This window comes from Acinonyx jubatus, chromosome A3 (genome assembly GCF_027475565.1).
Source record: "Acinonyx jubatus isolate Ajub_Pintada_27869175 chromosome A3, VMU_Ajub_asm_v1.0, whole genome shotgun sequence".
Lineage (NCBI taxonomy): Eukaryota > Metazoa > Chordata > Mammalia > Carnivora > Felidae > Acinonyx > Acinonyx jubatus.
This window is the reverse complement of record NC_069388.1, coordinates 75,721,215-75,747,221: the sequence shown is the minus strand read 5'-3', so window position 1 is coordinate 75,747,221 and position 26,007 is coordinate 75,721,215. Positions and strand designations below refer to the sequence as shown.

General features: G+C 40.8%; 1 long non-coding RNA gene and 1 other non-coding gene across 6 annotated transcripts in view; both read right to left on the bottom strand.

Moving 5' to 3' along the window:
* Positions 1 to 26,007, bottom strand: part of LOC106976764 (uncharacterized) — a 593,570-nt gene that overhangs the window by 11,469 nt on the left and 556,094 nt on the right. For all 5 annotated transcript variants that reach the window (XR_008289330.1, XR_008289331.1, XR_008289328.1 and 2 more), the window contains 2 exons: positions 20,385 to 20,545; positions 12,720 to 12,841 (listed from right to left, as the gene is read on the bottom strand). This is a non-coding gene — a long non-coding RNA (uncharacterized LOC106976764). The remainder of the gene's footprint in view (positions 1 to 12,719; positions 12,842 to 20,384; positions 20,546 to 26,007) is intronic.
* On the bottom strand, positions 8,275 to 8,383 carry LOC113603326 (U6 spliceosomal RNA). The gene has a single exon (XR_003424905.1). It is a non-coding gene; the product is annotated as a U6 spliceosomal RNA (small nuclear RNA).

Genomic DNA, 26,007 nt, shown 5'->3' with positions numbered 1-26,007 from the left:
TTTTGTCTTCCTGAGGTTAAATAAATGTTTCTCCTTGCACTTATTTTCTGCCATTCATTCTGTTTGTACCATATGCTCAGCTCCATCTCAGCATCTTTGAGGGTGAAAAATTAGGTAAAAGCCCTGCCAAGGTACATCATGCTGTGTGGATAGCGAAAAGAGGGCTGGAAAAAACATCTACAATGGCATCAGTGTTAGAGAGGTGAGGATGTCACCGCATGGGTGCATTTCACAAATACCATCCTTTCTTGTCACCTTCACTGGACTGTACGGTGCACATTCAGGTGAACCAGGGATGAGAAAGTCCCTTCATTTCCCCCAAGACCTATTCCTTCATCATCATGTGCCAAACCTTCTCTCAAATCCTTGAGCTCTTCTCTTTACTGTGTTTTCTAGGAGACAAACGACATTTAGGCACAGTTCTTAGTAACATCTTCAGTGAAATAGGACATTTTTTTAGGATGAATTCCATACAATCCCTATCCAAAACCTGTCAGAATGAGAGCTGGAGATTTAAAAGTGGAATGTCCCAGTACTTCAATGAGATGGTTTTCAAATCAATGCACATGGGCCAAAGTACCTAGTATGACCAATTGTTCATGAGGGCAATTAGTTTACTTCAAAAAGAAAGAATAAAAAGCACATGTTATGTATTATAGTGAGCATGGTATTATACCATTATTTGTTCAACCACATATTCCTAAACTATTTCTAGAATTGACTTATTCCTAAACCATCAATTAGGCAACCCTTCAAACATAATACACCACAGGTAAGCTAGTGAGCCATGTACAGCCTGTTTGCTATATAGGTTTTCCATTCAGGCCTGAGTTCCATTTTGCTCTCCCAGTACAGTTGCAGTACAGGGTCATCTTTGTGAAGAACCATAAACATGTACTTTGGATTCTAGTTCTGCTGTTGGCACCATGGTCCTAAGAGCAAGTTACTCAACCTCTCTGTGCTTTAGTTCTACTTTCTGTAAAATGGAGATAGCAATTCCCATTGTCATGGGGATTTAAGTAACTTGTCGTAGGAGGGGACTTAGAGCTTTGCCTGGCCTATTATGAAGAGATAGTAAATGTTCGCTGATTGTAATGGAAGCTGCAATAATCATACTGGCCTTGGATGGCATTTATATACACTCCTTATACACTATATTTTACCTGTTCATTTTTATCCAACCTATTCCCTAAATTGTAAGCCCTTGTGAGACATTGCCAATGTCTCAATGCCAAGAGGAGCCCAAAGTAATGAAAAATTATCTATTTAAGTGTATGTATTCTCTCTACTTCCCAAAATCCCCAAGAATTTTTGTCTTCCCTCGGTGTGGCTAATTGTGAAGTGGCTGTGCTCATGAGCACCTTTTTATTTGCATATTTGATGTTTCCAGTGGAAACACTAGACGCTAGCAATGACACTATCAATAATACAGGAAACTTCCTGATAAAAATTTCCTTTTTATTGTCTGCTTCTCATTTTGGCCTACTTTCCTTTCTAAGTGACCCTACTCACCCAAGCCAGACTACAGAAGATGAACACGTAGGAAGTACAAAATTTCCAAGTTTCACCTTCCCTCTCCTTCCACCAGCCAGAGCTTATTAAACTCCTCAGATAAGTTTACTTATTTTTGACATGAATTCTTTGTTTGCGATAATCATCTTAGGAAAAAAAAAATTATTTCTCCTGCTGCATCTGTAGCATTTTCATAGTGTCATATCCAAGATAACTTGATACAGTCTCGAGGGAATGACAGGAAGTTTCTGAGGAGAGTCTTCTCTGTAAGGGCACCACATGCCCCAATTTGGAGGCGAATGCCCCAGTTTTAACATGCTGTCTCCCCTGTGTTCCCAAGAGCAGATCTAATGTTCTCTTCCTCCAGGTCTCTGTTGATTGCCTGAACTGCAATAGTGCTGCTTGAAATGGCGAGGGAATGGGGTAGAATTGGAGTTATCCAAATCAAAAACATGTCGGATGAGACTCACAATCCAATAATAGACACTCTATGAGGCCTCCCTGAGGGTTGTCAGGTTTTTAGCAGAATATTAGCTGGCTACTTAACACACTCTATTGTCTTCACTTGAAGGCTTTAAATCCAGAAGCTTTGCTTAATTTTACTAAGTAAGATACCTAGAAAATAGAATCCCTTTTACTCTCAATTGGTATGTGGAGGGGAAAACATTCCACAGTATCACTGCTCTTTCCACACTGAAAGAAAATGCACTACCATGAATATCTGTGTCTGGTCTGCTTATTAAAGTGTTCATAGAATCATTTAATGCAGCTACTCTTCCTTTCATGTTTTCCAATGGAGGGACATGAGGAATAGGTTTTGTTTTTGCTTTTGTTTTAATTTTCTTTAAGCTCTGAAATGCAACATTTTGGATTTGAGAAACCCAAATAAAAGACAAAAAAATATATATATCAGCAGTGTCTCGCTAAATGTTCTGTTGGTTTCTAAATAAGTTTAGGGAAGAGCTTTAGTCAAAACAGGATTAAAATTTCTCTGGCTCACCTTCTGCAAGCATAACTTGCTTCTGCTGTGGCACACCCAAAGGGGGAAAATGTTAGATGTGAAATTTATAAAAAGTGACAGAGAAAAAAAAAAGCAATGCTTCTAATAAATAATATATTATTATAAGGGAAACAAAGTGATTGAGTAATGTCACTCTAATGACTTTTCTCCAACGGCTAGAACACCTGCTCCGGCATTGTTTATGTTCAAGTTTGTTTTCTCTGCTCCGTAGAACTACATCCTGTTAAGAATAACCTACATAAATGGGGCGCCTGGGTGGCGCAGTCGGTTAAGCGTCCGACTTCAGCCAGGTCACGATCTCGCGGTCTGTGAGTTCGAGCCCCGCGTCAGGCTCTGGGCTGATGGCTCAGAGCCTGGAGCCTGCTTCCGATTCTGTGTCTCCCTCTCTCTCTGCCCCTCCCCCATTCATGCTCTGTCTCTCTCTGTCCCAAAAATAAATAAACGTTGAAAAAAAAATAAAAAAAAAAAGAATAACCTACATAAAGCCATTTACAAGGTGACTAAACTACCTTTTGTTAGGATGTCAAACTGGCCCAAATTGGAAGATGATATAAGAATCTGGATATCGGAGTGAGCACATACTGTGAAACACTGGTTGTTATTCTCATCCTGATGGTACATACTGCTAACGTGGACCTCAGACTGCCTTTGAGAAATCTCACCAAAGCCCAGGGACCATTTTACACACTGCCTTCCTAAATTTTACAGTGAAAACAACCCAAACTGGAATGAATCAACATGTGTAAAGGACGGTTAGGCAGCTCTTGTCTCTCCCTAGATCTTAAAGATTGTTACAAAGGTGAAGGCTCTAGTCATTCCTCTGGCTCCAAATTGTTATTTGATCTATGGCAAATGTCAAAAGTTACTGGGGTCCTATTTATTTCTATTGCATGGGGGGAAAAATCCACCTTATTTATCACAGGGATCAAATATAGGCAAGAGGCATAAATGTGGTTGAAAATTTACAAACTGTGTCCTGTGATCGATGTTAGTAACAATTTTTGGTATTATTTGGTAAAAAAGATCATTATTAATAAGCACCTCGGATGGTGTAAACATATTTCTTATACAAGATTCCCTATTTATTCACTTGTTATCTAATCTATATGCCACAAAATATATAGTGTTCTTGATGCTATACATCTCAAAGCACTGATATCTGCTATTCTAGAAAAGGCCATTTCACATAGTTTCCTATTATAATAGCTCAACTTTCTTCTTAATGGGATTCAGTAGGGTTTCTAGAGAAGAAGGGAAAATAACAACCATTTTCCTCTTATGCCTTCAAAGCTAATATTTAGCAATGATTTCACATCCTTCCTAAAGGAACAGGCTCTGAATTGTGGGCCATGGGTACTGGGGGTTAGGACTCCAACATATGAATTTTCGGAGGATACAATTCAGCCCATAACAGTAAGTGATATATAAGTCATGCAACTAATACATGGGAACAAATCCCATTTTGTCTGCTTCTTCTTAAATCTAGTCTTGGGTTAGATATACTACACACACACACACACACACACACACACACACGATATACTATATACACACACACACACATATATAGTCATATAGCACGGCTACATTAGTCACACTTTTTCACAAATTAACATCGATGTGCTTTAACTATCTAATACCACATGTCTGGAAACTCAGACCCTATGCATGAGTATGGAGGAGCATATATCAGTGAGAAGAGCCTGGATGTAACACTCTTATGATACCATTCACTTTTTATGGACTAGAGAGCATTGAGCTCTCACTCCCAAGGATCATTCTGGATCTACTACTTTTTAAAATAGTAAAACAACAACAAACATGATGTTAGAGTAAGTTGTCTAAATTGCAACAAATTAATTGATCAATTGTTCAGCATATAATTAGACACATGTGTATAAGAATGTTCATCAAACCTAACTGTGCTCTGGGAATCTCCTGGCATGAAGAAAAAAATGTCCAGATGTGTACCATGAAATGCCTTCATATAAGTCAGTGGTATATCCTGCCTGACTTGTGATAAAGACCTTGGAAAAGTTGCCACATATGCAGTTCATTTTAGGCAAACCACTACTTAGCAAGTTGGTCAGGGGCCCTGGGCTTTTCAATAAATGGTACTTCATTTCAGGGCTGTAGATGACATTGAAGGTTCCTAATCCCATGCAAATCACGTGGAAAAAAATATCCAAAAAAATTTGAGTGTCTGCTTTGTGCTGAGCACTGGGCTAGCTGAGGGGCCTTCCCTCAAGGCTGGTGGACCAGTCAGGCACCCACCTGAGTGATTATGAGACAATGTTTTGCTCGACAGAGGCACAGACGGAAGAGCATTAGGGACACATTGGCAGGACCACAACTTGGAGAGACTTAGGAAGACTTAAATGACAGGGTAACATTTGACCGGGCTTTAAATAATGAGATTACAGGCAGAAAAGTGGGGCAAGTGACGGACTTTTTGTTGCCGTTTACTTATTTATCTAGAGAGAGCATGTGTATACACAAGCAGGGGATGGGCAAACAGAGAGGAAGAGAGAGAATCCCAAGTAGGATCCACGCTCAGCACAGAGCCCAGTGCGGGGACTGATCTCAAGACTGAGAGATCAGGACATAAGCTGAAATCAAGAGTTGGACGCTTAACTGATGGAGCCACCCAGGCACCCCAAGGGATGAATGTGTGAAAGCGCATGGCATGTTCAGCGATGAGCAAGTGGTGATGTCCCTCATGGCAGGGGCTGTACGAAGGAGTAAGAGAGATGGAAGTGAAGGTGTGAGAGTAGGACAAGGACACATGGTCAAGGGCCTTGTATATATGCTGAACTGTCCAGATACTGTCTTTTGGACCAGGAGGACCAGTATTTATTATTTTTTAAATTTATTTTTGATAGCTTTATTGAAACGTAAATGAGACATATCATTGTCTAAGTTGAAGTTCTACAATGTGTTCATTTGATATGTTCACAAATTGTAAAATAATCACCACCATAGTATTATCTACTCCCCCCCCCCCCATTGTGTCACATTGCTGTTTTCTTCTTCTTCTTTTTTTCTGGCGAGAATATTTAAGATCATTCTCTTTTTAACATTCAAGTATACAATACAGTATTACTGTCTATAATCACCATGCTGTACATTAGATGCCCAAACTTATTAACCTCATCACTTATTAACCTTATAACCAGCAGCTTACAACCTATGACCAATATCGCTCCATTTTCCCAAGCCCCTGGTAACTACCACTCTACTCTGTCTTTCTAAGTTTGGCTCTTTTACATTCCACATACAAGTGACATCATACAGTGTTTGTCTTTCTCTGACTTATTTCACTCAGCATCATGCCCTTAAGGTCCATCCACGTTAGTACAAACAATGGAATTCTCCCTCTTTCTCATGGATGAATAATATTCTACCGCATCTCTATCCCACACTTGTGGAATCCCTGAATCCAGTTTCATCATTTTAAAGTAAATACCTCCAGCAGCAATGTGGCGGAAGACCCAGAGGGACACCCTGGAACTATTTTGAGCTCAGAAAACTATGATGAAGAGCTCAAATAGGGCAACGTCAGCAGAGAGAGAGAGCACAGAAGACTAAGTTGAGAGACTTTAGGAAGTAGAATGAACAACAGGTGGTGAGGAGTTAGATGCTGGGTCTGAAAGAGAGAGAGAGAGAGAGAGAGAGAGAGAGAGTTTTCCTTCCTTACCCTGAATTCATGTAGCTCTACTGGTGTCCCAGCACAGGATTTTGTTGAGACTGTTAAGTGTTTTACCCCATATCAAAAAATAAAAAAAGGCAAACAAACCCATGGCTATAAAGACCGTCTATAGAGAGCAGAGAAATGCATCACTCACTCTTGCTATTCAAACAAACAAAAACCACACCTGTTTATTCCATCTCTGATTCAATAACCTGTTTCCATTGACAAGTTAGACAAAAGTGAAACTGTCAAGATGACTCTTAGAGCTCCACTGTCAATGGCATTGGCAACTTCTTTGCTGAATAAGATAATAGTTTTGAATGTTTTCTTAACTTTGAATGCTACTCACAATGTAACAGCTACACACCCAAAGTACTGTTAATCTGTATTTCTGGCATTTTTCTCACCATTTTCATACGTCTAAATAATCAACGCAGCAATTCTTCAAGCCCTGATTTACAGCATGTGTTGACCTTCAAGGTATAAATGCCCACACCATGGCTGAGTTTGGGCTCCCAACGCAATGCCATTGAACACAGAGTGGGAAAGAGAGATGCATAGCATCACACCATCCTGTGTTATTTACCACATGAATACAATTGACCTAAACACCTCAAGAGTATAGATGAATCTGGTAAAATAATTGGGAAGGGATATGTGTTGGATATATATTACCTTTGTTTGTAACATAATCTCTCTAAGTTTTCCTTTTTTAATTTTTAATAGTGGTTGTACCTAATAAGCAGCTTGGAAAATTCCTGAAGAGCTCACAATCGATTCTCACAATCTCAGCATATCCCCACTCATATGAAGCATACACTGAGGGTGAGCAGAGAGCTCTGAGGCAGTCACTCGGGAACCCAGGCTAAAAAGGTTCCATCATCTTTCAGCTGTGCCATCTAGAAAAGGCTGCCTCTAAAGTTGCTACAGAAAGAGGCGGGATGGTCACATGAGTTGGACAGAAAATGACATTATTTCCCTCAAAATTCTTTTTCCTGAACTTGGTTGAAAGATTTCCATTGAGGACAAGGGATGCTAGTAAACGTTTTCTTTCTCATGCTCAGGAACTGGAAACACTGCGTTAGTGTCCACCTTTGTCTCTGCTACAGTCACAACACCACAAGATGAAACATCTTCTCACAGGAAACCAAACTCTTCTCATCCAAACCTATTCTTTTCCTAGCCTTCCTCATCAGTAAATAGAACCACATATAATCAGTCATTCATGTCTGAAACCTGGGACATCTGTCCCCCTAACACTTGAAATCCAATAATCTGTCAACTCTTCCTCCAACGACATGACCTGGTTCTTCCATTTCTTTCCATCTGCACCTGCAGGACCCTGGTCCAAAGCCACATCATCTCTCCCCAGGACTACCTGAAGAGACCCCAACTCCCATTACTCTCTCCTTTTCCATCCATCCTCACTTCAATTCATTTTCCACAGAGCAGCCGGAAGAATTTTTTAAATGTTAATCGGATTATGTCATTCCACTGCTTAAGTTGATTTTCAATTAAGCTTAAAATAAAATCCAAATTTCTGACTTGCCTAAAATAGCCCTATAGACTTTGATCCTGTCGCTTCCTCCAACCACATCTTGTTCCATTTTCCCTTTTTGAAGTACCTCTGTCACACAAGTGTTTTTGAGCTCTGTGAACATATCAAGTCTTTGCCTATGCCATTCTTTCTACCTGGAATGCTCTCATCCCTGTCTTTGAGTTCTGAGCTCAAATGTGTCTTCCTTAGAAAGATCTTTCTTGATTGCCTAACCTAAACTAAGTTCCCCCTTGTGCTTTTTCATAGAAGTCACAGTACTGACCACAATTTATCTTTTTACATTTTATTTAAATTAGTTAGTTAATATACAGTTATATTATATAATATACAGTTAGTTAATATACAGTATAGTATTAGTTTCAGGTGTACAACACAGTGCTTAAACTCTCCCATGCCACACCCATTGTTCACCACAAGTGCACCTTCTTAATCCCCATTGTCCATTCAACTCATCCCCCCACCCACCTCTGGTAACCATCGGTCTGTTCCCTAAAATATATGGAATGTTTCATGAATTTTCCTGTCATCCTTGCACAGGGGCCATGCCAATCTCCGTATCGTTCCAATTTTAGTATATGTGCTGCCAGAGTAAGCAGAGTACTGACCACAATTTAAATTATGAGTCTGGGTATGCACGTGCACAATGTCCATCTCCCCTATAAGAATCACAATTCATGAAAGCAGTATGTTTCATTTGTTTGGTATGGTATACCCAGTACCTATATACTATCTGGCACGTAATAAGTCCTTCTGGGGACCAGGAGGAAAGAAGAGAAAGAAAGTAACAAAGAGAGAGAAGAACAGAGAGAAAAGGAAAGGAGGGAAAGTGGAAGGAAAAGAAAAAGGAGGTTAAGCTAGCATATTTTCATTTTTATTCATTTTTTTCACTGACAAGATGTGTGACCTTGAGCAAGTCACATAACCCTCTACATCATTTTCCCCACCTATAAACTGTTTCAGCCTCATCATAAATGGGATGTGCTCAATTATAGAGACAATTGCCTACATTTGTAGGACAGTTGGAGTAGAAACAGGCTGGTCCTACTGCAGGGTTGGGTCTCTGGGGGTGGGGGGATGGCAGGGGGGACAAAAACCCAGATACCTTTGTTTTACGAAAGCAAAGAAGAGCCCTCCAGGGATAGAGCAATTCTGTTGGGAAGATGGCACTCTGTGGTCCTTTCAGGCCGATGGGCTTGTGAACTTCCCCACCCCCAGCATTGCACAGGCACCATGATTCTACAGTGGGGGAGAAGAGCATGGAAGCAGCCCTGGGAGGCCCTGAACGCAAGCTTGCCTCTGGGGTGGTCTGTATGGATTGGTGACTGGCAGGATTGGTACATGCCCAGCGGACAGATGGCAACCAAGGGCAGAGGCCCCAACCCCTCCAGCCACCTCCATCACCTCGGTACCACCGAAGGTCCTGCAAATGAGAGACCACCTCAGGGATTTGATGGGAGGAAGTTACAGACATTGAGCTGACATGACTGTCTCCTGCAAAACAGGGCCTTGACAAAGAAGAATAAATTTACAAAAAAAAATGGTCATATTTACTTGCAAACCTGAATCTGTGAGTTGAACTCCAACCTGCCACATAATGATTTTGATTAATTTCCTTTGTCTCCCGAAACCTCATTGACCATGTGCTCTTTGTTCCTTTCATCCCTTACTCTTGTCTGATTCTCTGTCTCTATCTATCCCCTCCCCATTTCTTCCTTTTATTCTTCTCTTTCTCCAGTGCCTTGCTCCAGACATTTCCTTGTGTACCCCACACTACCTTCTAGCCCACAGTATCCAGAGCAAGAGAAACCAAACCTCGAAATGGAGGCTCTGTGTGCTCTCTGCTTTTGCCACAGGCCCTCCAAGCTCTGCTGCCTCAGTCATGCTTTCTGAGGCTTTAAAATCTCTCCCTTGTCTCACCTGACTCCCCAGTGGTTTTCTGCAACCTCCCTTTTCCTTTCTGTGTTAGTCCTGAGGACTCTTCTGTGATTTCACTAATAAAAACATTTCCGTTGACTAAAACACCCTATAAAGAAACAAAACCAAACAAAACAAGCAAAACAAACCTCTCTGCCAATGAGATGACAGCCAAAAGTCTTCGCCTGACTTTCCTTACCTCTCCAAAATGCAAGACTCTGTACTCACTGCTTCCGCTAATCTCTTACGGAAACCCTTTTCTCCAGATGGAGATCTACACTAAACTCATACACCTCTTAATCTTCTCCAATTCACTGCTTTTTGCACATACTGTTCCCCTACCTAAGTGACCTCTCTCATCCTCTCCACCTGTGCTAATATCACGCGTCAAGGAATAACCAGAGGCATGCTAGAACCCTTCCGGTCCATACTAGCCACATAACCAGTCCCCCCCACTCCCAACCCTTATAGCCTCTATCCTTCTCTTGGACCCTAATCACTCACTGTCACGTAAAGCTATTCATCTTTTTATCATATACATTGTCCCTCCTGAATGAGAGTGTTAGCCGCTCACAGTCAGGGACTCACCATTTTATTCTTATTAAAACACTGTTGCAGATGCAGCAGGTTCTTACTTAAAGATGCATTGAGTGGCATTTATTGAATGAATCAACGGCATCAACTTAATGTTTATGAATTGAAGAATGAGATAGCATAGGAAAAAAGTGAGTATGCACTGAATAAGTGAATGCCTGAAATGAAGCCAACAGACTGCCCAGATGTTCTCACCCATGGGGAGAGCTCCACAGTTGCAAGTCACAGTTGGATGATATTTACAAGGCTTAATACCATCTTTACTGACTTATCTCGAGTTTTCACTGATATCAGAAATAAATGTTTTTGTCATGTAGCCTAATTTAAAATTCTTGGCATAGAGGAGCATTTTATTCATAATGTGACTATTCATAATCATTTGTTTTATTTTAATACAATTTAACATAGAGTTACTATATAAAGACCATTATATATATTTTTTTGATGGCCCAGTAAAGCCAAATATATTTTAGAAGCAAATCTAGGCCAGAAGGCATTGTTTTACAGATGAGGACATGGGGCTACAGAGAAGTTAAATAATATGTCCCTAAGACATGCGGCTAACCAGTGAAAAATCTGGTCCAGAATACAGGTGCCCTGAGCCCCCACGCCGTTTTGTTTTCTATGTCTTGCTGCTTCTATCCGTGAAAGAATGAAAGGGTGGTCTGCAATATGGATACTCCCACCCCCTTGCCGCACAATTTTTAAACACTATAAAAGATGATAGCATAACCTATATGGTGCTGTGAGCAGAAGCATAATTTCCAGCACCCTCAACAAGTCTCTGTGGTAGTTCCACTCAACTCAGGCTGGACTGAAATGGGTACACAAGTGTGACCAAGGACCAGGCAAATGTGCAACCCCCAAACTGAGCTGAAGCCAGTGCCGAAAGTTTAATCATGAAGTGCAGGAGAGGCCAAGTAGGAGAGAGCCACCTCCACACCACATGTGTTTGGCATTTAGGGTCGTCAAAGGCTTCTGCTTACTCCAGCCAATTTGCCTGCACTCATTGAACTTCAAACCTGGCTCAGCTCTGTTTTAAGAGGAGGCCCAACGTATTGGTCCTCCCGTGTCCCGTGCATAGCTACTAACAGTGGCCTGCTGGTGGCAAAGATGTAACCCACTAGCACAGGTGGGGAATACAGGGAAAAAAAATGGCTGATTATCCAAAAGATTGAACTCCAGGGATAATTCCACCGCTCTCTAATTGTGTGGATTTGAAATTAGGCACTCAGTCTACACGTATTATCAAAAGAGGGCTGGAGTAGAAAAATGTTTTCCATATAATGTTCATATATCTTCATATAGGAACAGTAGGGTCTCCTAGAAGGGCCTCTGTGGCTTTATCAGCTGAGTTATCAAATTGGGCATCCATAGCTCCCAACCTGACTTCAACCAGAGCTGTCCTATCTTAATCTGCATCAGTATCCTGCATCATGCTTAACTGGAAAAAATAAATTCTGCTTTAAAAACAACAGTAATAAAAACAAACACAATCACTTTGGAAATCCACCAGAGTAGCTAATCTCTAAGGTGCCTACTAGGTCCTTTAATCCATGAAACATTTGGGCGCAGGCTGAGCCTATGGTGCTATATTTTTCAAAGGTGCTCACCACAGAGATTCTGCGAGAAGCACCCCTTCCCCTTGAGGATCACCCAGGCAATGGGCAATCCAGGATTCTAGTTCAAATCAGGTCATGGATGAAGTGCAGATTTGCTCAGGGCTTAGACCCACCGTGAAGAAGCTCTGATCTAACATATTTAATTCATTTCATTGAACATCAATTATATGTTATGCATTAGTTTGGTACTATTATGCTTTGGGGCTGGTATTTGTCATTTTATTTTTGTTGTTTATTTTTGTTACTGTTTGTTTGTTTTTCCATACTTCACACAGAAACTGTAACTCCTAGACCTCCATAGAGTAAGAAAATTTAGCGACTAGTGTTTTCTTCTCCTTATTTCCATTGAATTCTTCCAACCTCTGCTCAACACCAACTGAATGTCCACTAACAAACGAGGTGCAGGGATAAATAGAAGTTTAAAGAACATGCCGCCTGTCTTCAAGGATTTAGAGTGTGTCTGAGAGAAAGCACTCCCAAACACACAACAGCAGCAGGTAACAAAGGGAGAGTGCTAAGCCAGCAACGATCACCTACCAAAGGTAAACAATAAATTCAATTCACTTGGCAGAATGGAAAGGGTGAGATTGGGGTAAGCTGGAGTCTTCAGAGGTTTGACCTGTTTGTTGAAGGCCTAAAAGGGTTTGGACACAGAGAATGGCCCTCATGGGGAAGGAGAGAAAGTGGAAGAGAAAGCCCACGGAGCACTAAGGAGGCTGGCTGCTCTGGAGCAAAAGCTGGCTGTGTGGAGAGCCCAGATACGTCTCTGCCCCTGCCTCCATGGGGGTGGCCCGCCAAGCGACTTACCTGGGCAGGATCTCAACTCATCATCTTCTGCATGGAGATCAGCTCCTGGGCTCCTGTTTATCTGGAAGATGCATCTCCATTTGAATGCTTCTAATGCTTGTCACATGCTCAGAGCTCACTACCTGTGAGAGAGGCACGCATTATTATTACCATAATCTTCCTTTACCAACTGCCTGCCCCACTTGAACCCACTACTCAAGCCATCCCTTGCCCAGGAGGGGCCTTTTGCCATCTCCCAGGGTCCTATACATACTTGCTCTTTGGGAGATGCACTTACGAAATGTTAAAATTTAAAGCGGCTACTTCCAAATGCTTGGGGGAACTTGAAAGGGAAAAGGGTGTTCCATTTGGATTCCTCAATACATATTGCTTATTTTTGCAGGATTTGAGGACGGGTCAGTGCCTCTTAAAGGTAGTAAGAGAAAACAGCCTACCGAGAGACATAAGGAAGATAAGAGCCAAAATATCATCCAAGGCAGGGGTCTTCCCACACGTACACAGTCTTCCATATCTCCCTCATTCTCCCATGATCTTGTCCTCCTAAGCCAGCAATGATAATCTGGGAATAAATGCGCATTTTCTAAGGGAGAAATATTGCCAAGCCCGTTAATCTTATGCAGATGCGATGTTACTTTTACCATGTTGTAATATGGCTTCTTAAAAAACAAGTTGGAAGGGGGTGGGGGGGGGGGAACCCACCAAAAAAAAAAAAAAAACCACAACAAATATTCACCAACCCATATGGTCAGTAATTGCTGTTTAATAGTCCTCCTATTACAAACCTGAGAGGCAGCAGTCTGAATTACCAGTAGAGTATTAATAAACAGGAATGAGTTAATAGTGCATAAAGACCTTCTAGTGGAACAGTGGGGGAGTTGAATATTCTTTTCTTCAGTCAGCTGTAAGTAATTACTGCATGGTGTGCTTCTGACTATTACCATAACAGAGCAATTGGACGTGAAGAATGGATAATAGTACGGACATGGAGGTATTTTTAGAATATCAGCAGTGAAGCAGGTAACTGGCCTACTCCAATAGAAACCTTTAAATAAGTTTAGAAGACTTTCTTTCTCTCTCTCTCTCTCTCTCCCTCTCTCTCTCTCTCTCCTTATGACATTTAGCCAGGGTAGAATTTTAAAAAGATCAATCTAATAAATTATTTAAAATAACTTTACAAAGAGGATGCCTGTGATATGTAAATAAGAAGGCAAGAAGGGAGGAAGGAAAAGTCTAAAAAGCCCAGGCGGACAGGAGGCATGATGCCGACGTTACTGTAACTACATAATCACGGGTTCCTTCCTGCTCCTTTGAGAGTACAGCCTGGATGCGAATCTGCTTGACTGGCTCCCACTGGCTGCTCAGGTGAAAGTGAAAATATTCAAATCAGAGCTGTAACTATGATTGCTGGAGTTGTGGGTTTTCTAAAATTGAGTTAGTCATCCTCGGTGATTTAATGATGCATATCATTTATTTTAAAATATTATTACAGGGGCATTGACTGAGCCGCTGCGCCTTCTTCGCGGGACTGTCCATTATGCAATGCGGCGGGGTATGTCATGGGCGGCGGCAGCTGAGATATTGTCTAACGGCACAACATATGTTCTCAGATGAAAACAGCTTGAGACTTTGATTCAGAAAGCGGTAATTTTGCAAATGCACACAAATATCATTTAAGGAATATTTTGAATTTTTTTTTTTCAGGGTATAGGTCCTTCTCCTGCTTCCTGGCTGCATAGGCCGATGCTGATTTTTCAATTTGCAGGTTTGTTAAGCATCATGGAATGTTTTGGTTCTCAATCAAGAATATTCTTCCCAAGTGGTTCCAAAGTCCTACGCTTGAAAATAAACCTGTGTCCTCTTTGTCTCCTAGCAGCATGTGTTCCCACGTACAATAGCGGCACAGGACAGAGGAAGGCAATGCCTTTGATTGAACCATCCTATAGGCTTTTAACCTGCCACTCTCCTGGGCTGGGAGCTTTCTTCAGGCCAGGCGGCACACTCTCTTCTTTGGGCGGTTCTGGCAGCTGGAGTCCAGCGGGGATGGTTAGGAGCCAGGACCCACGTCCTCCTCCTGGCGGGATTCCTATCCTACCTTGTGGCACAGGAGCTTAACAGAGGCTGAGCTGCCTCAGTGCTAATGAGCTCAGAGACCCACCTGAAAATGAGGCGCAGCCTATGGGACAGGTGGCAATGCTTAACTGATCTCTGTCCGGTGCTTTGAAGTCTGACAAACAAATGCATGTGAAATAAACACTGTCGCATTTCTTTCTCCTGAAAAACCGCCTTATTGTGTCTGAGCTCTGCCAGCCAGCATATTCGGATTCATCCAGACACAGCCCCTTTCTTGCTAAAAGATGCTGCGGTGAAAATTTACAGCTGTGGGTTTCACTTGTTTAGCTGGTCGTTCTTAATAGAAGTCAAGGGCACACCTATAGAGGTGTCATTATAACCCAGGGACAGCGGAAGGTTGTCCCTGTCACTGGTTTTGATTTACTTTTTTCATGTATTTGAAAAGGGAATGGTTCTCTTTTCTTTAAGTCTAGAGAAAGATGAGGACAGAAGAAAATCTTGTTAATTGAATACCAATTTTGAACAACATTTTCTACATAGGACAAAGATCAATGGTCTTTTCTAGGAAGTGTTCAAGACCTCATGATTTGGGAAATTTGCGTGTTTAGAATCTTTGTGTTTCTGGTTTAGTGAAATTTGGAGGTACTTATAACCAACTTTGCATGTGACCACAGTTAAAGTCATCCTTCACTCTGATTAGTCATGAACTTCCCAAGGGCGTGGGCTGTACTTCTAGAGTTTACACCCTAGGTCGCCACCCTGTCCAGAGTGCCAGCACATAACTTCCCCAGGAAGAGATATCACCAGCAATCAGAGCTGTTGCTATTTCAGATCTAGAAAACCCTCTGGGGAGCAAAGGAATATGAGGTTTTTCCCAAGAATGAGAGTAAGGGGAGAAAGGAGGCTCCAATGCCTTTATATTTCCATTTAGCTCTAAGAAGCCCAGGGGGAAATAAATACCTGGAGTTGTTAAGAAGCCAAACAGTTTCAGAGGCCACCATTTTCTCTCTTGAGTATTTTAGCTGGTACCTCTCTAGTCAAGAATTCTTAGTATTTTCAGTTGTTTCCATTGAAACAACTTAGTAGGCCAACACTCCAATAAGACCCAGTGAAAGGGTAAATCATTTAGAATTGATTACACAATTCAATGTGTATAAAACCTTCCAGACTGGTTGAATGCAGCTACCCTATTCATGGGTTATCATGACAGCCAGTAAAACTCACAAACAATGTATTTTCAGCATTTTGGTAAATAATCCTCTGAAATGTCCGGTATGATATGGCATATAGCAGTAATTATAACAGAAGTCTAAATACCCTGGCCTCTAACTGCTTCATCGATCGCATCTCCTACCATCCTCCCCATGGTCTTATTTCAGTTCCTCCATCACACCAAGCTCATCCCTGCGTCCAGGTCTTTATACTCTATTCTCTCTGCCTGGAAGACATTCAGTCTCAGTTTAAATGTCATCTCCAAGAAACTATTCTTAACGCTTTTCTGGGCAGTCTCCAAACACTACTCTACTTTTTTTCCTTAACAGCATTTATACTAGTTGATATTTTCTTGTTTGCATGTGTGCTAGATCGAACGGTTCTCAATTCTTGATTCCCACTCCCCTGCTACTGTAATATGCATGCTGTGTAACTATGGGTAGAAAAATGACCTCCACCCAATTGATGTTTTTTTTTTTTTTTAAGTTTAATTATTTACATTGAGAGAGAGAGAGAGAGAGAGTGAGCATGATTGGGGAGGAAGGCAGAGAGAGAGAGGGAGAGGGAGAATCTCAAGCAGGCTCTGCACTATGAGCACAGAGCTCGACCTGGGGCTCAAACCCACAAGCTGTAAGATTATGACCGGAGCCAAAATCAAGAGTCCAATGCTTAACCGACTGAGCCACCCAGGTGCCCCCCCACCCAATTGATGTTAGGCTTAGTCATGTGACTAACTTGCATTGGTTAATTAAATGTTGGTAGACTTGATGAAAACAGAGACTTTAAATGTGCTGTGTGTCTTACTTGCGTCCTGGAGCTCTTGCCATTCTGTATAAAAAATATGCTGTAAGTTGTCATTTTTCAAAGAATGAAGACATTGTTGGAACAAAACTGAACCTAACTGGAGGCCTAGAACCAATTCCCCCCATGACCTGAAGTAGTGCCGTTTCAGCCAACCCATGGGACCATCAATACGAAAATAAACAGTTGTTGTTTGAGCCTCTGATGTTTGGGTTTGAGTGTGAGGCTTATCACCCATCATTAATGTGGCAATTGCTAATTAATATAAAAATTACACCAGCAATGGCCTTCTGCTGTCAAAATCCTTTAAAAATGTATCATTTGACTTGGGATCATGTAGTAAGTAGAGGAAACTATAAAAAACTGTAATAAGAAGCTGGAAAAATGACAACCTAGATTGTATAGAAACAAAACATTTGATACAACCAACAACTGCAATGACTTGGAAAGCAAAAGAATGTGCCAAGTGCACTGATAGCACAGGCTGGGAAATTTTTGGGGCAGAATATTTGTGGTATGAGTTGGCTGCTATTATCCACATTTGATAAGTAACTACAAGAAAGAAATGAGCTTGGAAAAAAATTGACTAGCTTTCAAGCAGGACTGAGGGGAATTTTTATATATATATATATATATATATATATATATATATATATATATATATATATTTTTTTTTTTTTTTTAATGTTTACTCATTTTTGAGAGACAGAGAGGGACAGCGCATGAGCAGGGAAGGGGCAGAGAGAGAGGGAGATGCAGAATCCGAAGCAGGCTCCAGGCTCTGAGCTGTCAGCACAGAGCCCGACACGGGGCTTGAACTCACGAACTGTGAGATCATGACCTGAGCCGAAGTTGGGCGCTCAACCGACTGAGCCACCCAGGCGCCCCAGGACTGAGGGGAATTAAAAGAACCTAGAAATTCTGGGGATTGTAAGTTTGAAACCTTAAACCACTTCTCTCTAAAGGTGTGGCATTAGAACACTGCCATACAGCAAAGACAAAATTAAAAAAGTGGCTGTCACACCCTTTGTCAAGACCCCTGAAAAGATGAAGGAGATCAAAGGTGCGACTCATAAATGAGCAAAGTACCTACACTTATATCTAGAAGGAATCATGTCTTTAAAAGAATTGTGGGTGAGGCATTTGACACATGTAGTTGACTAGAATCCACATTGAAAACCAACAAAATTTTTGAGGGAGTTTTATGTTGCATTGGAAAAATTGCCACCTACCTAGGTTTAAAAAGACTATCTCTGTTTGAGATATATAAAGATCTCTGGGCCCCCAAATTTCATAGGCAGGAAGCAGGGTGAGAAATCTGCTCAGCAACAAAGAAGGGCATATTCTCCAGTACTCATCAGAAAAGCCAAGATGAAAAAGGAAGAAGTTCCAAGGGCAGAGCAAAGACCCATGTACAGCAGTAGGCTGGTGATTACCTCTCAGGTGTAGAACCAGGGCCTAACCAAGATATAAACCAACTTCCCTGTAGGGGAACCTGGCAAAATTTGGCTAGCAGAATTTCAAAATTGCTATAAAGCAGTGACTTCTATCTTTCTCTCAGTTCTCTCCACATCGAATGCAAGTGTTTCTTACCCTGTCCCTATTCCAACATTGCATATTAGATATGTAGGGACAGATAACGTATCTTTTCAATTTATAGATGTATAGATCAAGAGTAGTTCCACCTAGACCTGACACGGATCATGAGATCATGGACTTTGAACCTGAAACTATATCTGGGTGAGCCTTTGTGGGTTTCATGGGATCACACTGACTCTGTCCTAAGTGCAGAGGGATTCTGAAAACTTGTGACCAAGAGGGCAGACGCTGACAAGAGAGATTGAATTATTACTTTTAAGTCTTCATTCATTTCCTTTATAAAATTATACATTCACTTTTTTTCCATATGATTTACAGGTCTTCCCACTATGAATGAAAAAATATTTCCTTGATCCATTCATATTGGGCTTGGCATGTGAATAGTCTTGGTTAAGAAAATCTTAATAAATGTAACAGAAACAGAGTTTTAGACTTGTTGGCATGATCTGGCTTCTTCTCTTGCACTCTGCCATCCCTCATGAGAAGCACATGCCCCGGTAGCTTCTGGTCCATGGATTTGGTGTCTCTGGACCAGTAGATCAGATCCCAACTGACAGTTTCAAGCCAGGATAAGCTGAACCTTGATAAGATCAGTCATCTTCCAGCTGACCCACAGAATTGCTAACGAGACAAGTGAATGTTTGGTGTTTTAATTCAGAGATTTTAGAGCTATTTGTTTCACAGCATTATTGTAGAAAAAATGGTGGCTGACACCATTTACATGTTTGTTTATTGTCTGCCCACATGTGCATAAAAGGTCTACTATGTTGTTCATGTATATATTCCTATGTACAGAAACATTCTAGGCATATGGTCATTGCACAACAAATATGTTAAATGAACAGATGAAAAATGTAATATACGGTAAGAACTACCAATTTAACACTATTAGAACTCTATCTGGCTATCTCTTTTACTGAAAACCTAAGGTTGAATTCACAGTGGGCAGAGAAGAATGGCATACCTACAGGAAAAGAAGCCATTTGGAGTTCTTCACAAGGAAGTATTAAAGATCTCCTCAAGTGGTGTTATGAACGTCTGATATAGAGACAGCTGTAGTGATAAGAATAGCTAATTTGGTTGAGAAAAGAGAATTATTATGAGACAATGTCCCAGTTGTCTTTATATCTGTAGTTGCAGCACAAAGTGGGCTCTCAATACACGTGTGTGCAAATGAATCGACTTTCAGAGCTCATAGAAGCTTTTTGTACCCTACTTGGCTTTCAGTTATGGAAGATATTAAGATGACATCAGCGACTAATGCAGGCCTGTGCTTAATCCTCCACTCTGCTAGAAACTCTCTAACTTGGGAGGAGCTAGATTTTGCCTGTGGGTCAACCGAAGTACTCTCCTCTCTTTCCACAGATGAAAAGGGAGGAGACTCTGCTGATATTAAGAGAACTGGTTTTTAGGTTTTTATATTCTCCAAATCAACTCATGTTACTTTCTTATTCTTCCTTAGCCATCCTTTCCCTTAACCCAAATATCCCGCCCTTCATTTAATGCAGTAATTTCCAGTGAACGGGTTATTTTCCATCTATCGTCACGCAGTCCTTACTATGGACTACATGCTGTGCAAAAGCCTGGGGATATAAGTGAGACATAGTTCTTGCCACCAAGGTGTCTACTGGAGAAGGAAGACAATCAGATTAAGTTGCTTTAAAGTAAATGGTACAATTGAACAGTACATAGTAAGAACACAAAAGTAAGGCATCTAAATGATACTGAGGGACCAACAGAGAGTGGGATTTGAAATAGAAGAGGAGATACAGAAGGGAGATAATGATGTGAAAGAAATGTTCCCAAACATGTTTTCACTTATGCTTATAGGAAGGTGGCCCCGTATAAGAAAATAAATACCAGCGTATCCCTGAAGGAAAATTACATGGATGACCAGATACACCCTTTAGTACTGATGGAAAAGGAAAGAAGAAGAGTTTGCAGAGTCCTAGATGACTGTCTCCTGGCATATAGTATACATACCTTACCACAATCTCAAGGAACATGTTGAAATGGCAAGGAAGCAAAAAAACAGCAATCGTTCCAGGAAAGAGAAAAGCAAAAATCTACTGATTGAAGCAGTGTGTCCACTTGTTGAAAGTGCCTTCTTCTCCTTTTTTTTTTCTTGGAAAGGCACTTGGAGTCTGTAAACAGAAATTATGAAGTTAGTGAAGAAAGTCTAGAATGTGAAAAGAAGACCAAATGTTATAATAAAGGAGAAACCAGGATGGAATTTGATCTGCCAAGACGAGGGTGTGAAGGGACAAAGGATCATCAGAGTCTGGAGCATGTCAGAGAAACTCAAAAACAATTCTTGTGGGTTGATTGATTAGACAAGATAAGGTGCCCTGAGGCCAAGGGGTCAAGAGTTTATGCAGCCAATTTAAAAGTTTTCTGACTTAATGGAGGGCATTTTGAAGATAGCTGGAAAGTGTTTAGTTAATTGAATTTGTGAAGTAAATGTATATCCCCAAAAGTGTTTGTTTTATGTCTGTTTTCTAGTTCTTAATCTTTCATATTTGTCAGAACAAAATTGTGCCAGTGACATGGAAAAGTTGGTCTTTTACCAATATTTATCTTTCTTTCTCTCTTTATCACTCTGCCCCGACTTCTCCTCCTACCATCCTGGAGGGCTATGCAGATTCAGTGTTCTAATGGCAAATCTTAGTCTAAAATTTCCTGAAAAGAAATTTTTTCTCATGTATGTGTATGTCTTTTTCGAAGATCATTTTAGTAGGAGAGCATATCTCCCAGAGAACATAGAATCTCCCAGACAACTTTTCTTTCAAGGGATAACATTAATGAGGAGTTTGGTCACATTTCTTTATTAACTGAGATACAATTCATGGAAAATCAGAGGCATTCCCTCCCAACCACATATTCTAATACACAAACTATAAATAATTTTATGATTCTTCTGACAGAAACCGAAGGCAAATTTAAAAAATGGCGCAAATAGGCAGATGCCATGATTGTAATCTTTTTTCTTTTTAATTTTTTATAATCATCATGTCATCACGTCATGATTGTTATTTTCCATTGTCTTCCTTTACATACTTTTATCAACAATGCAAAGATACATAACACAACCGAACATAGGCAGAAAAGAAACCTTGAAAAGAATCTGCCTAGTTGAAAATAGCTTATATATTTACATACAAAGTTGTATTTGATCTTCATAACAAACTTGGTAGGGTGGGGGAGGGAAGAAAGGTGGCGCATCGAAGTAGGTAAGAGGATGGCCTTTTAGTCATTAATGCCTCGATCGAATCCTACTCACTAGCTGTAGGACATGGGCAGGTTAGTGAACATCTCTGAGGCTCAGTTGTAAAACAGGTATAATAAAACCGACCTCGTAAGTTTGTTGTGAATATTGAACAAGGGAAAATAAAGGCCTTGGTACATAGGATAAAATAAATAAGATTCATTTATTAAATAAATAAATAAATATGCCACCTAGGATTAATTAGTATGGCAAAGGTGTTACTACTTTTTTTTCCCACCAGACATATCAACACACATGTCCAGAAGTGTGCCTAACCACGCTGCTGACCACACAGAAGGAAAACTTTCGCCTTTTAGCTTTTAATATTCAGAGGTGACCTGTCCGTGTTTATTTAACACTTCTAACCAGAGAAAATGAAAACCTATTAGGAAAATACGTACTGATGCCACTTTAACTAAGTTATCAAATATCTTTCTAACAAATGGGTCAATGTAGACACAATCTTTCAAAAATGCAGTGTGTCACGGTCGGAGCATTGACACAGCCCTGAAAGATCAGGCTCAGTTTATGCGGCGGCCCGTGGCTGTCTCTTCCCTTGTTGCTAGCCAACTCTCATGTTAATGACATAATTAAATGGCTATAAAGTTCCATAATTCTTGCTCCTTTAATTAACCAGAGGGAAACCTCTTCTCAATGCTGAAGATTCTGCTGTTTCATCCTGTATAAGTTTCCAAAGGCTGATGTTTGAATTCCATAACAATTGCAAGGAGCACTAAAGAAGGGCTCCTTTTTAAAAAATAAAGAAGTGAGCATTTGAGCAGAAATGCAAGCTTTCAATCAACTGTATAAATAATCAGCTAAAATTGGTTCTGTATATCATGCTGTGAGTTTTCACCAAGAGTTTTTCTAGATAAAAAAACATAAACTTAGCAGAAGCCAAAATCATTGAAGCAAATGATTCCCTTGAAGATTCTTCGGGACTCCAGAGGTGCAGCACTAAAACACTTCCAGAGTTTCAAGCTCTTTATGAGGAAAAAGTGTGAACTTGGGACAAGACACAGAATACATGCTGTAAATTTTACAGAAGTTTTTTTTTTAAAACCTCTCCCGTTATCGCTTTGACCTTCCGTTAATTCAACAGTTCTAAATCAGGTAGAAGCTGAAATGATTTCAATTAGATGCACAATGGGGGATGGCCGCATAAAAGGAACCCGTTGGTATTGCCTAGGCTGAAAGAGGAAGGTGGAGAATTTATATTCTATAAGCTGTTCCCACTTCCCATGTGGCATAGGCAAGACCCGGAAGTTTATTAATGTCCCCCAAAGAGAGGACTCAGAGTGGCCTAGCTGAGCATTGTGGGCTTAGCATGGGGCCCCCTGTGATGGAGGGCATGGTGCCTTCCCAGAAGACACTCCAAGAGGACTTTCCCAGACAGAGGCTGGTTACGCTATATAGCACAGACTCAAAAAGCATCAGCAAAACCTGAGATGAGTCAGAGGCATCCCGGGGTTATCTGAGAGTACTGACCAAACAATAGAAGAGCAGGTCTCAATTCAAACCTGTAGACACCTGTGGGCCAAAGAGCAGCCAGTCTGAGAGACCTTGCTACAGAGAGTCGCAGGGCCAGACACAGGACAAGGACTCAAGCACCCCCATCCTCTGCCCCCATATAGATGGATCAAGCCCCTTGGCAAATATGTACCTTATGGTTAGGAAAGTTGTGCACTGATGTGTGCTGCGAGGTATTGCCCTTGCTTGGCAAGCCGTGTGTCCTAGTCTGGAGTAAGGGAGGTTTTTTGACATCAGTTATCTCAGCAGAGAGGCCTTCTTTGCCTTTTCATATTTCATTCTAAGTTGCAGTCTGTGTTAGCTTTAGCCTTATTTCTCAGACACCAGGCCAGTGTCTTGAGGAAGAGAAGTAGGGGAGTACACGAACGAGCTGAAAGACTGAGCATTTTCCTAAAGACACTAAGTCTTTCAAAGAAGACTCTATATGAACAATCATAACTTTGAATAGATTGAATGTGAAAATGAAAGAAGTGACTGAAATGTTGCTAATGGATAGATAATAAGTTGTTTTTACCACTCAGTGAAGTGGAATTACATGGAGCAGATCAGAGTTCTTAGAAATTAAAGGGCAGTATTTATTTTCTGCATATCTGAGCGTAGCATGAAGAAATTTCCAACTCCATTGAGTGTGTGTGCATGTGTGTGTGTGTGTGTGTGTGTGCGTGTAACATAAAAACTAGAGGATTGTACTCTAAACATAATCATTTTTTCTGCCTAATGAGATTATGGATGTTTATATTTTTGATTTTTCACTTTCACATTTCTCAAATTTTCTGTGATGAGCATGTATTAGCTATTTAAAATCAAAGATGGATAAATGCTATTTTCAAATAATTTGTTTACATCTTCTAGTTGTTTTTGTTTAAACCCCAACTGTTTAAAAGAAAAACACATCAAGTATTTGGTCATTACATATATATAAAACTCAAAAATTCTGTCTAACCTTAACTTTGCTGTGTTTTAATCCCCTTTATTTCAAAGATCACACTGTATGTCCCTTTTTGTCTTAAAGTTTCAAAATGGCCTTTGGCCAAATGCAATTAAGATTTTGCCCTGACCTGACATAAAAAAATGGAGTATGTATATGAAAGCACTTTGAAAACTTTAAAGGACTTTAAAAATGTATGGACGTACTAGTGGTGGAAGGCAGGGGAGGTGAGCAGTAAGGGGGAGGTACAAGAGGAGGAACTAGGTTGTATCTTAGCAAAACATAAATTTCAAAGGTTCTTCCTGAATTAATTTGCAAACAGAAATGAATGGAGTTACGGTGTGGCATTCCTGAATACTCACAATTTTCACAAGTTAATCCCACACTTGTGATAACATGGTACACACCTTCAAGTTGACATTTGTCTGTATCATTTGCTGCTACTGACAGCAATGGACCCCCTTCAATAGAGTCAAAAGTACTTGAGAGCTAAGGGTCTCCTCGTGGGAACCCTGAGGCTATCTCCTGTGTCTATATTGTTAAGAGTGGTCCCAGAGGGAGTCCTATTTAGGAAAACTTTGAATCTGGAAACTGTCCCTTGAATTTGGGTTTTTTGTTTGTTTGATGTAGGACCCACAGATTCTAGAAGGGCAATTCTAAGAATGCTCTCCAAATCTGGATGTCCTTAGTAGCCCTTTCCCCCAGATTAAAAGAGGTATAATTTGTAGACGAAGAGTCCATCTTACTTTCCAGGCTCCCCGGTGCAAACCTAGGGCAAAAGATCATATGACACGGAGTCAAACAGCCTGGATTCACATCCCAGCTCTACCACTGGTTAGTTGACCTTGGAGAAATCACTCAACCTCTCTGCCTTAAACTCCTCGTCATAAATGGGGATTATAATAGGACCAATTTCATAGGGTTCTTAAGAGATTTAAACACATCCATGTATATGAAGTGGGATGTGAACAGCATCAGGCACTTATTAAGTGCCCCGTAAGCATTACTTGTTGTTATTAAGAGGGGAATCCTCATGTATATCCAGACCACCACAGCCTCTGATGTTCACAACTTATCCCCACTCAAGGAAGATAATCCCGAGATGGCCTGGTAACTGAGAAAGAAACCCTTCTCATGGTTCTTCGTAGTTCGGGCGTGTGTGGTGGTGACTGATGCATGCACACACACATGTGTAACAAACCTTCTGAATTCACTTTGGCAGCGGCAGAACTGGGTTTGTGTTGAGTTAGCCACCCTATCTGGTTCCGTTGTCTCTGGGATGACTCCATGCTCCTGGATGTAGTTTTGTGACATACCCATCCGGAGCAGGATTCAATACACTGGTCTTATGTGTCATAGAAAGCAAGTAAAGGACATTTCTTAACACAGGAAAAAATGTTGAGTTCATGGATTCACTATTTTCTCACTAGCCTTGGTGAGTACTAATGGCTCTCAAACAGGCATTGTAATGAATGCTATGGAGCCATATCAAAATTCTAGAAAACGTGAGGCACAAAGGTGTGCTTTTACCTGGAGAATCTTTCTCTTTCCTCACTTTTTCAACCAAAGGAGAAATTACAACTAGGGAGGCGGGGAGAAAAAGACTCCTTGGGTATATGTTAACAGGTTCTTTTTAAAAAAATTGTTTAAGTTTAGTTATCTACTTTGAGAAAGAGCAAGCACAAGCAGGAGAGAGGCACAGAGAGAGAGAGGGAGAGAGAGAGAGAGAAAATCCCAAGCAGTGCATAGCCCGATGTGGGGCTCGAACTGACGAACCATGACCTGAGCTGAGCTCGAGAGTCTGACACCCAACCGGTTGGGCCACCCAGGCACCCCTATGTTAACAGTTTTTAAACATTAAACATTAAAACAAGAGCATTATT